General features: G+C 42.9%; 1 protein-coding gene across 1 annotated transcript in view; it reads right to left on the bottom strand.

Moving 5' to 3' along the window:
- Positions 1-10,660: 10,660 nt before the first annotated feature.
- CCL28 (chemokine (C-C motif) ligand 28) overlaps positions 10,661-12,223 on the bottom strand; it is a 49,487-nt gene continuing 47,924 nt past the window's right edge. The window contains exon 6 of the transcript XR_824627.1: positions 10,661-10,788. The gene's annotated coding sequence lies outside the window, so the exon portion shown is untranslated. The remainder of the gene's footprint in view (positions 10,789-12,223) is intronic.

Genomic DNA, 12,223 nt, shown 5'->3' with positions numbered 1-12,223 from the left:
CCCCCCATGCACCTCAGCCCCCCACGCACCCCACCCCACACACCTCCCATCACCCCAGGCACTGTGTCCTTGAGAGCCACACACAGAATTAGGATGTAAAAAATCTTTTTCCTCCTCCAATGTCTTTCTAGCACTCTCTCTGTTGAGAAAGCTTAGCATCATGCCAGCTGGCAAAGGAAAAGTATCTAAAGGTACCAGAACTGTTTTCAAAGAGCAAACAAAAATGTTGCATTTGGAGCCAAGAAGCAGCAAATATGTAACTGGCATACCTTGATATTAATTTGATTGTATTTTGTGGTGATATCAAGTCAATTATATTTTCTGACACTCTTAACTGCTTTAAAAATTCAGGGTAATTCTGCCTGGTGCCTGGTTTCTTAACTACAAAGAATATCAGGAAAATATCGTGATACTTCTTGCATATTTTGTGTGAAGTGTCTATCCTTTGTGTGTGTGTGTGTGCTCAATTGCATCCAGCTCTCTGAGGCCCCATGGACTGCAGCCCACCAGGCTCCTCTGTCCATGGGATTTCCCAGGCAAGAATACTGGAGTGGGTTGCCATATCCTTCTCCAGGGGATCTTCCCAAACCAGGGATTGAACCCGAGTCTTCTGCATTGGCAGGAGGATTCTTTTACCACTCTCAGTGGTCCCACTGAAGCCCTACCTCACTTGAGGGAAGGAAATCAAAGCATACCTCCTTCCAAAGAAAGTGTCCTCACTGTATTGTTTCTTAAGTCCTCCTCTGTCAACTCATCAATATACTTTGTCAGGGTTCAACCAGAGATAGAGAGATAATAGGAGATGTACACTATGAGACTAATCCCAAGGCATTGACTTCACGTGGTTGTAGAGGCCAAACCTTAGGGCAGGCCTCCTGGGAGGGCAGGCTGGACCTCCCTGGCAGGAGCTGAAGCTGTTCTGCAAGGGGATTCTTCAAGAAGCCCCACCTGTGCTCTTCAAGCCTTTAAGCTAATTGAATCAGACCCACCCAGATAATCACCCTAAAAGTCATTTGACTTTGGGTTTTAATTACAACTACAAAGTACCCTCTCAGCAACACCTAGATTAGTGTTAGATTGAGTAACTGGGGACTGTGGCCTAAGCTGACCCATAAAACTGGCCATCACACCCTTATTACGGCTTGAATGCTTTTGGAATTCTGAAACCAGTGCTTTAGTGTTTCCCTCAAAAAGCTGTATCTTATTCTAGCACTCACTTTGGAATTTTCAGTTATATCAATTTAATTTCCTTCTATAACCCCTTGATGCCCAGCATGAGCAAATGAATAGTCCAGGGACTTCACCAGCAGTCTGGTTAAGACTCCACTTTCAATAAAGGGGGCACAAGTTCAATCCCTGGTCAGGGAACTAGGTCCCATATGCCATGGGGTGGAGCCAAAATTTTTTTTTAAAAGAATGGACAGAGGAGCCTGGTGGGCTACAGACCATGAGGCCACGTGACTTAGTGACTAAACAACAATAAAGGAGCCTCTTATAGTTTCCTGACCCTCCCAGTCTTCCCATCATCTTATTCCATAGCTCACTGCTCAGAAAATCTCTTGGCCTCCCTGGTTCTTAAACTGGCTGTAAGTTCTGTCCATTCTTACTCTGATGCATCTCCCATTTCTCCTGGCTCACACATTTTCCTGGCTATGCTTCTGTTGTTCTACTTAAGCCCCATATTCTCATAAGACACTGTGGTTCCCCAATTGTTCCCGCCTCATTCAAGGGGCATTCCTTCCCCCAGACCACTTTATGCTCTGCTTCCACACCGGGGGTAAGTGTGCCTCTGACCTTCTTACCACTCTGCAGTGAAAGCATTAACCCGAGCCAGACAAAGGGCCTCCTCTTCCCTACCAGAAGCACAAATCAGGCACTCCTCATCACTTACAGGGCTTCCCTGATAACTCAGTTGGTAAAGAATTCACCTGCAATGCAGGAGACCCCGGTTCAATTCTTGGGTCAGAAAGATCCCCTGGAGAAGGGAAAGGCTACCCACTCCAGTATTCTGGCCTGGAGAATTCCATGGACTGTATAGTCCATGGGGTCGCAGAGAGTCAGACATGACTGAGAGAATTTCACTGTCACTTTCATCACTTGCAGAATTAAATACCAAAGTCAAACGCATTCAAAGACCTAAGTCACAGGCATTCAAAACCCTCTGTGATATTATCCTGGCCGATTGCAAAATTTTCTCCCTAAACCAGTGGATTTGCTCTTGCTTCCCTCATAGCTAAGTTAGTAAAGAATCTGTCTGCAATGCGGGAGACCCGGGTTTGATCCCTGGTTGAGATCAAAGGATTTGAAGAAGGAAATGGCAATGCACTCCAGTATTCTTGCCTGGGAAATTCCATGGACAGAGGAGCATGGCAGGCTGCAGTCCATGGTGTCGCAGGAGTCGGACAAAACAGCATCTAAACCACCAATGCAGCCTGTTCTGTACTATCCCACGTTTCTGACTTGGCTTGTACCCTTCTTCTGCCTAAAATGTCTCCCCCAACACCATGTCCACCCATCAGAATCTCACCCATCCTTCAAAGTCCACCACGAATGATATCGCCTCCATGAATCCTTTCTTGATATACTTAACTGGATGTCATACCTCCCTCCTTACCACCTTATACCTCTTACTTCACATGTATACTCTTGCTTACATTACAGTTACCCCCATGCTACTGTTCTTTCCCACCCATCCCTATATTGGAAGCTCCTTGAGGATACCTACTGCTCTAGCTCATGTTTCTATTACCTCTTTGTCCAAAGTAGATCCTTGATAACTATATTCTGATATGAATATAGTTGATCTGGGTCATTATTTCTCTATGAGTTTTGTGTCATGAACTGCACATATGCTATCTGAATCTGGAAACCCAGCTTTGTGCTTACCCTTGTCAACCTTATATTTTATGGCCCTCATTCTCTTTGTCTTTAAAATGAAAGTTTTTAGACAGATGATATTTAGAGTTCCTGCCATGTTCTTAAATTCTAAGATTTTTTAAAATGCCTAAAATTAGAATGCTTTCTTGTTTTCACAACTCCTTAAAGAAAGTGTCTTTGCTCTGAGAAGAAAGACAAGTTATTAAGGTGAATAAGTTTGAGTTATTGACATGAAAGTAAGTTGGCAGTCTTGACCTTCCATGTCTTGTTCAGCCTGGGGCATCACACCACTCACAGCTACCAATCTGGCAGCTAGAAACCTGGTCAGATGTGCTAGGATGAAAACAAGCGACATAGGAACAAATGTAGGGCGAGAAGAGAACTCAAGGGCACCATTTCAAAGACAGGCAGGCGAACTAGAATTTCCAGGACTTGAGGAACGAGAGGGAAGAGATATGAAAAAGTGAAACCAAAGCTAAAGAGCCTTTTGGAGAAAGTGAGAAGTTGGTTAAGAATATCTACTTTTCTAATTTTTTAAATACATTTTTTAGATTAATTTTACATTTATTGAAAAGTTGCAAATGTCATACAAAAAAGTTCCCCTGTACTCCACATTCAGATTTCCCTATTGTTAATATCCTACATATGATACACTTATCACAACTAATGAACCAATATCAATACATTATCATTAATTAATTTTTATTCTTTAGCCTTTACCTAATGATCCTTTTCTGTTTTTGATCCTAACCAGGATACCACATTATATTAAGTGGTTGTGACAGTTTGGGCTGTGACAGTTTCTCAGACTTTCTCTGTTATAGTTTTGTTGTTGTTGCTTTGCTTTCAAGAATTTTAAAAAATTGTATTTATTTATGTCTGTGTTGGGACTTTGTTGCTGCTCGGGCTTTTCTCTAGTTTCGACAAGCAGGGGATACTCTCTATTTCTCACGCTCTAGCTTCTCTTTCTGCAGAGCACAGGGCTCTAGGGTGCCCTGGCTTTAGGAGTTGTGGCGCGTGGGCTCAGTAGTTGTGGCTCCCGGGCTCTAGGACATGGGCTCAGTGGTTGTGGTTCACGGGCTTAGTTGTTCCTCAGCATGTGGGATCTTCCCAGATCAGGGATCAAACCCATGTCTCCTGCACTGACAGGCAGATTCTTTGCCACTGAGCCACTGGAGAAGCCCTTGAGTATTTTTTTCTTTCACTTTTATTGAGATATAATTGAGATATAGCACTGTATAGTTTAAGGTGTACAGTATAATGACTTGACTTACATATACATATGTATATTTATTATGAAATGATTATCACAATGTTAGTTAACATCCATCATCTCATACAGACACCAAAAAAGAAGATAAGTGGTTTTTTTTCCTCATCATGAGAATTCTTTGGATTTACTCTCCTTGCAAATTTCTAATATATAAAACAGCAGCACTAACGAGAGTCACCATGTTATGCATTTCATCCTCAGAACTTATTTATCTTAAAACTAGGAGTTTGTACCTTTTGACCACCTTCATTCAGTTCTCTTACTCCTCAGACTTTCCCTGGTTTTGATAGGTTTGAGAAAGCTGATCAATTATTTTGTAGAATGTTTCTCAACTGGGATTTGTCTGATGTTTTTTCCCAAGGTCAGGCTAGGGTTATGGGATATTTTGGAAGAAGACCAGAGATCAAGGTGCTATTCTCCTCAGATCATATCAAGGTTACTTACTATCAACATGACTCACCACTGGTTTTTGTTTTTATTTTGGCATGTCATGTGTGATCTTAGTCCCCTGACCAGAAATTAAATCTGTGCCCCCTACAGTGGAAGCACAGAGACCTGACCACCAGAGAATTAATTCTCCATGACTTATCTCTGTTCATGTTGACCTTGATCACCTGGCTCATGTTTGCCAAGTTTCTCCACCATGAAATTGTTGTTGCTGCTGCTAAGTCGCTTCAGTTGTGTCTGACTCTGTGAGACCCCATAGATGGCAGCCCACCAGGCTCCCCCATCCCTGGGATTCTCCAGGCAAGAACACTAGAGTGGGTTGCCATTCCCTTCTCTGACCATGAAATTGAGGCAGGAGATAGATGAGTCCCAGGGCAAAAAGCCCCTTCTCCAAACAGAATTGGAGTTAATTCTCTGTGGACTGATACTCAAAGATGAAATTAGCAAGATGATTGAGGGAAGAGGCTGAGTCTGGCCCAGATAGAAGATTGTTGTGTTGTTGTTCAATCACTAAGTCACGTCTGACTTCTTGCGATCCTATGGACTATAGCGTGCTGGCCTCTTCAGTCCTCCACTATCTCCCAGAATTTGCTCAAATTCATGTCCATTGAGTCAGTGATGCTATCTAATCATCTCATCCTCTATTAACCTCTTCTCCTCCTGCCCTCAATCTTTTCCAGCATCAGGGTCTTTTCCAATGAGTTGGCTCTTCTCATCAGGTGGCCAAAGTATTGGAGCTTCAGCTTCAGCAACAGTCCTTTCAATGAATATTTCAGGGTTAATTTCCTTTAGGATTGACTGGCTTGATCTCCTTGTAGTCCAGGGGACTCTCAAGAGTTTTCTCCAACACCACAATTTGAAAGCATCAATAGATATTTCTCATTTTTGAAATATCTCACCATATTTCTCATTCTTGAAGTCAGGCGATCAGCCCAACTACACATATACAGAAAAGCTCCTTGGAGGTCAAAAGGGGAATGATGCTAAGTGATGATAACCACCCTTAGGCCTCTTCAGGAGAATTCATCTTGGCTAAGAGAAGTGTGGGCATACACGGAAGGATCCTGTGATATACCAAATATGGACTCTGAACCAGACAAATAAGAATGATTGAAACCATTCTTCTGGGTTTTCAAGAGAAAACCCAGAAGAAACGCCCCATGTACGTGTTTAAAACTGCCACCAGAGTGCAGACCAGAGTGTGTGTCTTTCTACACGTACCGTACTCTTTTCCCTCATAATAAGCACTTTATTTGTTTCACTCCTTTCAGTCTTTGTGGGAATTCTTTTCTGCAAAGCTGGAGAGCCAGCTTTGCAGCTGGCAAAACTTTGCAGCTGCAGAGCTTTGCAGCTCTGACCACTGGTATAGAAGCTAGGATCTAGTGGGCTAACCACCACAACCCAACCTCAATCTGTTTCAACTCGCTACATGCCAAGACCACCTGAGATCCATTCTACTGTTCTGCTGGTGAGCAGATCCAGGTTTGGTTTCATAATAGTACTCCTCTTGTTTTATTTTCTCTTATCCACCAGATTAATCTTGTTATTCTCATAGCCTCTTTGTCACTCTAGCCCCATCACAAATTTTCTTCTACTCCATTCCTTGATGTAGCAGCATTTTCCCTGTGACATATTCCTGTGAATCCCCATGAAAAGAGTACCCCTTGCTCTCTACCTCCTTTCCACAGAAATATGAGATCAAACCAGTCAATCCTAAAGGTAATCAACCCTGAGTATTCACTTGAGGGATAGATGCTGAAGCTGAAGTTCCAATCTTTTGGCCATTTTGTTGTAAAGGGCTGACTCACTGGAAAAGACCCTGATGCTGGGAAAGATTGAAGGCAGGAGGAGAAGGTGGTGACAGAGGATGAGATGGTTGGCATCATCAAACGTGAATCTGAGCAAACTCTGGGAGATAGTGAAGGACAGGGAAGCCTGGTGTGCTGCAGTCCATGGGGTCACAAAGAGTCAGACATGACTGAGGGACTGAACAATAACTAAATGGTGCAAAGTGAAGAATTAAAGAGCCTCTTGATGAAAGTGGAAGAGGAGAGTGAAAAAGTTGGCTTAAAGCTCAACATTCAGAAAACTAAGATCATGGCATCCGGTCCCATCACTTCATGGGAAATAGATGGAGAAACAGTGGAAACAGTGTCAGACTTTATTTTTCTGGGCTCCAAAATCACTGCAGATGGTGATCACAGTCATGAAATTAAAAGACGCTTACTCCTTGGAAGAATAGTTATGACCAACCTAGATAGCATATTCAAAAGCAGAGACATTACTTTGCCAACAAACATCCGTCTTGTCAAAGCTATGGTTTTTCCAGTAGTCATGTATGGATGTGAGAGTCGGACCATAAAGAAAGCTGAGCGCCGAAGAATTGATGCTTTTGAACTGTGGTGTTGGAGAAGACTCTTGAAAGTCCCTTGGACTGCAAGGAGATCCAACCAGTCCATCCTAAAGGAGATCAGTCCTGAATATTCATTGAAAGGACTGATGCTGAAGCTGAAACTCCAATACTTTGGCCACATGCTGCGAAGAGCTGACTAATTGGAAAAGACCCTGATGCTGGGAAAGATTGAGGGCAGGAGGAGAAGGGGACAACAGAGCACGAGATGGTTGGATGGCATCACCGACTCAATGGACATGGGTTTGGGTGGACTCTGGGAATTGGTGATGGACAGGGTGTGCTGCGGTTCATGGGGTCTCAAAGAGTCAGCCATGACTGAGCGACTGAACTGAACTGATAAGTCAACTAGCACTGATAAGAAATCATCTCAAACAGCAATCATCTATTTGCTCAAATGACTGAGTGTTAGTCAAGGATTAACTGATTCAGGCTGGGTTCAGCAGAACAGCTCTACTCAACTCTGGTTCTGGCCAGCTCATATCTCTTCTCTATGTGTTTTTAGCCGGGGACCTAGAATCGAGGGAAAAGCTATCCAGAGTGGAGGATTCTTCTTCAGTGACAGAGGGCTAGCCCCACCCTCAAAGCACTTTTTAAGCTTCTATTGTATCACATTTGCTAACCTGCCAAGGTAAATCATGGAATCAAGTCCAAGGTCAAGGGGAAGGGAGCACACTCTGCTTTTGTGAGAGGAGCTGCAACACCACCAGGCAAAGGTCATGTCTGCAGGGAAGAGTAAGAATTGGGGCCAGTAATTCAATATTCCATGGATGATCCAAGTGGACTCCACTTCTGGCACCATTTCTTCCACACCACACCTTATGTGGTTACAGGAAAGGGGTTAAGAGTCACTGTCACTGATCTCCATCTATCGCCTTGAGGAAGTAGTCTCGCTGCCAAATAGAAGCAGATGGAAACCAAAAACAAAGACAATACCACTGTGAACATCCCCAAATCTTGTCCTTATCTCAAAGAGCTATAGCTAGAGTTGGCCCTTTGTCTCCGTAGTTTCTGTACCTGAGGATTCGACCAATATTTTGAGGATCAGAAATATTTGGAAAAATAATTCCAGCAAGTTTAAAGAGCAAAACTTGAATTTGCCACACACTGGCAACTATTTAATAGCATTTACATCATAGAATAAGTAATCTATGTATTATTTAATATCTATGGGAGGATGTGTATAGGTCATATGCAAATACTACAGCATTTTATATAAAGGACTTGAAAATCCATGAATTTTGGTACTCATAGGAGTCTTGGACCCAGTCCCACTCCCAGGCAAAAGGATACCAGGAGACAACTACACTTTATCCTTTTCTCTTGTGTGCTCTAACTTGCTTCCACTCAGGTCTCAGATCCAGATAAAGAAAGGGAGCAAGGGGCAGGGATGGGGAGGACAGGGTGGGGGGAAGTAAGCTATGACATTTTTGGATTTCTCCCCTGTCCAATTCATAAATGAAACAGAAGCTATTTCCTTGGTGTAAAACAAATGATGCATGTGACTAAAAGACCAGGACACATTATTCTGATGCCCAATTAGAATATTTTGTAATCCCACCAACAAGCTGGTCAGATTTGACCTATCTTCAGTGCGACCCTCAGAGCCCAAAGGTATTGCTCATCCACGCTCAGGGACAGACGATTTGTGCGCTTTTGCTCTGACCTTGTTTCTGCTACCTTGCTGCTGCCTCAGCTACAATGACACATGTGAAGTTGCTGCCCTGAGGGGCACATTCTCTGTTCTATTAGTAATAGCTCCCACGTCACCACTCAGACCTTGTGAAGACTCCCTTTAGTTATTTTTTTAAAAGCACAAGACTGTTGTTGTTTAGTCGCTAAGTCGTATCTGACTCTTTGCGACCCTATGGACTGTAGCGTGCCAGGCTCCGCTGTCCGTGGGATTCTCCAGGCAAGAATACTAGAGTGGGTTGTCATGCCGTCCTTCCGGGGATCTTCCCCATCCAGGAATCAAACCCAAGTTTCCTGCTTGGCAGGTGGATTGTTTACCACTGAGCCACCAGGGAAGCCTGCACATGACAGATCTTTCCGCAATTATTCATGACATGATTGAGGTCAAGTTATAATCCTCAAGTGCTAGGGGTCAGAAAGTGAAAGTCAAGGTGGAGAGAATGCCTTCACCCTCAGAGATTTTTTTCACTTAAGCCAGAATGCCGTCTTCTCAAAAAACAAATAGGGGGTTCCCTGGTGGTTCAGTGGTTAAGAATCTGCCTTGCAATGCAGGGAACATGGGTTCGACACCCTGCTGAGGGAAATAAGACCTCACATGCCTCAGGTCAACTAAGCCCATGAGCTGCAATTGAGGAACGTGTGGCCCTCAACAAAAGATCCCGGAAAGATCCCAAATGCCCCAACTAATACCAGAGGTAGCCAAATTCATTCATTCATTAATTTTAAAAAGAAACGAACAAATAGTTCCTGAGTACCTCTTATGTAGCCAGCACAGTGCTTTACTTTAAACCCTCACACCAATTTTTTAAATGACTTCTATTAACAGAAATTTATTATCAAACCGAAGTCTGAAGTCAGTCTCACTAGGCAAAATTCCGGGTGTCTGTAGGTCCACATTCCTTTTGGAGGCTCCAGAGAACATTCATTTCCTTTCTTGTCTTTCCAGCTTCTAGAGGCTGCTCACTTTCATGGATGGTGGTTCTCTCCATCTTCTAAGGCAGCCATGGTGGCTTAGAATTTCTCACAACACACAATCCTTCTCAGAGATAGATTATTCTTCTGTTATCACATCGCCTTCTGTGATTCCACAACAGCAATCTTTAGAGGCTGGTTTTACTATCTCCATTTGTAAATAAACAAATCAACATTTTATGTTATTGTTGTTCAGTCACTAAGTCATGTCCGATTATTTGCAACCCCATGAACTGCAACAGGCCAGACTGCCCTGTCCTTCGCTATCTCCTGGACTTTGCTCAAACTCGTGTCCTTTGAGTCAGGGATGCCATCCAACCATCTCACCCACTGTCATCCCCTTCTCCTCAGGCTTTCAACCTTCCCCAACATCAGGGTCTTTTCCAATGAGTCATCTCTTCATATCAGGTTGCCAACATATTGGAACTTCAGCTTCAGCATCTGTCCTTTCAGTGACTATTGAGGTGTGTCTGACCAAAACAACCCAGTGCTTTTTCTACTACGTCAGTTGAATTCAGTCGCTCAGTCGTGTCCGACTCTTTGTGACCCCATGAATCACAGCACACCAGGCCTCCCTGTCCATCACCAACTCCGGGAGTTCACTCAAAATCATGTCCATCAAGTCAGTGATGCCATCCAGCCATCTCATTCTCTGTTGTCCCCTTCTCCTCCTGCCCCCAATCCCTCTCAGCATCAGAGTCTTTTCCAATGAGTCAACTCTTTGCATTAGGTGGCCAAAGTATTGGAGTTTCCCCTTTAGCATCAGTCCTTCCAATGAACACCCAGGGCTGATCTCCTTTAGGATGGACCGGTTGGATCACCTTGCAGTCCAAGGGTTAGATTCTACACAAACAAACAAGCAAAAACAAATGTCAGCATTAGTGTTAAAAAAATTATATTCATTTTATCCAAGTTTTTTTGTAGAAGTTTCTTTAGGTAAAAAACTGTCCTGGGGACTTACCTGGTGGTCCTGTGGCTAGGACACGGCACTCCCAATGCAAGGGACCCAGCTTTAATCCCTGGTCAGGAAACTAGATTCCACGTACTGCAACTAAGAGCTTGCATGCTGCAATGAGTATATCCTGCACGACACAACAAAGATAGAAGATCCCACATCCTGCAACAAAGACACAGCACCGCCAAATAAATAAATTTAAAAAACACAACAAAACTGTCCTACTTCCTTTAAAGTACAGTTCAATTTATAAAAATAAATTGAATAATGACATAATTCAGGGGAATATTTGATTTATAGAAAAACAGAAAAAAAAAACAGAAAAAAAAAACAGAAAAAAAAAAAAAAAAAAAAAAAAAAAAAAAAAAAAAAAAAAAAAAAAAAAAAAAAAAAAAAAAAGAAAAACAGATTCACATATACTTTCCAAGTTTTGTATGTTTTAAAAATAGCAATTACTAACACCACAAAATTCATGTATGATTATTAAAGCTAATATCTATTTGAATTATTTATATAGCTCTCATCATGAGTATACTAGCTCCAAATAACATATAATATCTGCTCTACCTTCAATCTCTCTGATTTCTCAGTCTGAAAGATGGGGAAATTGGCCTGATTTTGAGATTTGGTTTGGGGAACTAGAAATGTCAAGTTTCCACTTTAACCCCTGGAAAGTAACTTGAGCCCATTTTGGATCATGGACCTGTTTCTAACAACAAAAATTGATGTGTTTATGTTGCAGAAAAGAGTGTTGCTGTAGAGGATGGTTATGTCCTAGGTCTCAGGTGAGTCCCTGGGACTGTCGCCAACTGTGGGTTCTTGGCTGCATGCAGGAAAGAATTCAAGACTGAGCCATAGTAAAGAGGAAGAAGGCTTATTCAGGGAGATATGCACTCCATAGAGTGTGCGCCATCTCAGAAGGTGAGGGACCCCAGGGTAGGGGGTTGTCAGTTTTTATAGCTCTAGGTAATTTCATAGGCTTATAAGTGGGATGACTATTCTGGCAAGAGGATTATTCTGGCTAAGGTGGCTCAGACGGTAAAGAATCTGCCTGCAATGCGGGAGACCCAGGTTCAGTCCTTGGGTCGGGAAGATCCCCTGGAGAAGGGAATGGCTACCCACTCCAGTATTCTTTCCTGGAGAATCCCATGGAAGAGGAGACCAGTGGGCTACAGTTCATGGAGTTACAAAGAGTCAGACACCAAGTGACTAAAACTTTCACTTTTCACTTTGGAGAAGGGATGGGGATTTCTGGGAATTTGGCCCGACCCACTTTTTGGCCTTTTACGGTGGCCTCAGAGCTGTCATGGTGTGTTGAGGTGTTACAGTGAGAATATATGAGGCTCAAGATCTAGTGGAAGTCGACTTGTCCACCCTCTTGGATTTAGTTCGTTCTAACAAGTTGATATGGGGAAACAGTGGAAAGAGCATCAGACTTTATTTTTCTGGGCTCCAAAATCACCACAGATGGTGACTGCAGCCATGAAATTAAAAGACGCTTACTCCTTGGAAGGAAAGTTATGACCAACCTAGATAGCATATTCAAAAGCAGAGACATTACTTTGCCAACAAAGGTTCGTCTGGTCAAGGCTATGGT

Source organism: Bison bison, unplaced genomic scaffold, assembly GCF_000754665.1.
Source record: "Bison bison bison isolate TAMUID 2011002044 unplaced genomic scaffold, Bison_UMD1.0 scf7180017862275, whole genome shotgun sequence".
NCBI lineage: Eukaryota > Metazoa > Chordata > Mammalia > Artiodactyla > Bovidae > Bison > Bison bison.
This window is presented reverse-complemented; position numbering and strand designations above follow the sequence as displayed.